Here is a 1,970-nt window from a genome sequence, read left to right on the forward strand (position 1 = left end):
TGTGTGTGTGTGTGTGTGTGTGTGTGTGTGTGTGTGTGTGCGTTTTACCATAGTATCTCACAAACCACTGAATAGATTTTACCAAATGTCCCAAACAATTTTCAACATCGTTGTTGTTTTAATTCTATTAACCTAACATTGGGAGTGTATAAGTAGTTGGTACCCTTTCCCTTCTCATACATTAAGGCCAAACTGATCACACAAGCTTTTATTTAAAATCGTGTTTTAAAGTTTTGACATTAACATTGTCCGATTGTTGGCAACGTATCCCATGGACCACTGGATTAACTTGATTTGAGCTTCCAGAAATTAATTGCTGGTTGTATATCTACACCTAATTAACTTTTTAACCAGACAACTTTCCATAAAGAAAGTTGTCTGGGGAATGTGAGGTGGGTCTTTAAAAACCACAGATGTTGCTCTATGTTGCAGATGCATTGTTAGGTAAACAATGGACTTGTTTTTAAAGCCCTTTTTCATATAATACTACTTCTACTACCATATTTTTCGGACTATAGGGCGCACTGGATTATAAGGTGCATTAAGCGAAACCAAACTGTCAGATGTCAACATGTATTCAACTCATTCACAGTAACTCTCAACATTGTTCAGTTGCACCACATAACATCGGTTCAGGGTCAGTAAGCATAATAACAATTAATACATAAGGTGCACCATATTATAAGACTCAGTGTCAATTTTTGAGAAAATTAAAAGATTTTAAGTGCTCCTTATAGTCTGAAAAATATGGTACTTAAAAATATAAAGTTTATTGGATCATTTGTAAACCAAAAGAAAAGTTCAGATAGAGACAAATCTTCTTGTTCCATACGTTCTTAACAGAGCATTTTGCTCTAAGACTGAATATTTACTCGTGGTTCCTAGAGTTTTCAAAAGTAGAATGGGAGGCAGAGCTTTCATTTATCAGGCTTCTCTCTTGTGGAACCAACTCCAGATTGTGTCCATTAGGCTGACACCGTATCTACTGTACATTTAAAACTAGACTTAAGTATTTCCTTTTTTGATAAATCCTATAAGGGTCAGCTTGGGTTTCCTGAGCTACCTCTTGGTTATGCTGCTATTGTTTTAGACCACTGGAGGGCAAATTGACCACATTTTCTCATTCTGCTGCTGTCTTTATTTGCTCTACTTTAACTGTTTGTAATTATTTATATCCTTAACATGTTTTATTTATTTATTTATTTATTTATCCATTCATTCATTTAGTCTTTCCTCCTAAAGTACACCTGAACATGCCATTCTGTGTTCGTTTCTGCTTCCTGTCCTCTCAGACCCAGCCGGTTGAAGCAGATGGCCTCTCGTCCTGAGCCTGGTTCTGCTGGAGGTTTCTTACTGATAAAAGGGAGTTTTTCTTGTCCACTGTTGCCAGTGTGCTTGTTCAGGATGGGAGACTGCACCGAAGCCAAGATTCAACACAATTGAATGGCTTCCTTAGATAGAGAACTTTTACTAACTGGCTTCTATAATGTATGTGGATGTATTTGCACAATGCCCTGAGACAACTTATGTTGTGACTTGGTACTATAGAAATAAACTGAATTGAAACTGAAATTCCTTTTTCCCCTCCACATCTAAGATAAGATAAAATAAGATAAGATAAGTTAAACTAAGATAAGATAAGATAAGAAAGAGCATTATTGATCCCACAGTAAATTGTTGTGACAGAGTTTCAATATAAAGAAAGATACACTAGGAATCACATAAGATATAAAAAAATAACAGAGAATATAAAAATACCAATAATTAAGGTCTAAAACAGGTCCGGTGCAGACAGAAACATTAAAGTGTTAATTGTAGGCAAGGATTACTTTTATTGTCCTATGTGCAGAAAGGGGGAGGAGTTTAAGATAGCGACAGGGAGGAAGGACTTCCTGTGGCGTTCTGTGGAGCACCTCGGTGGTCTCAGTCTACGACCGAAGGTGCTGCACTGAGTCCAGTGTGGCTATTAG

This window comes from Nematolebias whitei, chromosome 20 (assembly GCF_014905685.2).
Source record: "Nematolebias whitei isolate Nwh7 chromosome 20, NemWhi1, whole genome shotgun sequence".
NCBI classification, from domain to species: Eukaryota; Metazoa; Chordata; class Actinopteri; order Cyprinodontiformes; family Rivulidae; genus Nematolebias; species Nematolebias whitei.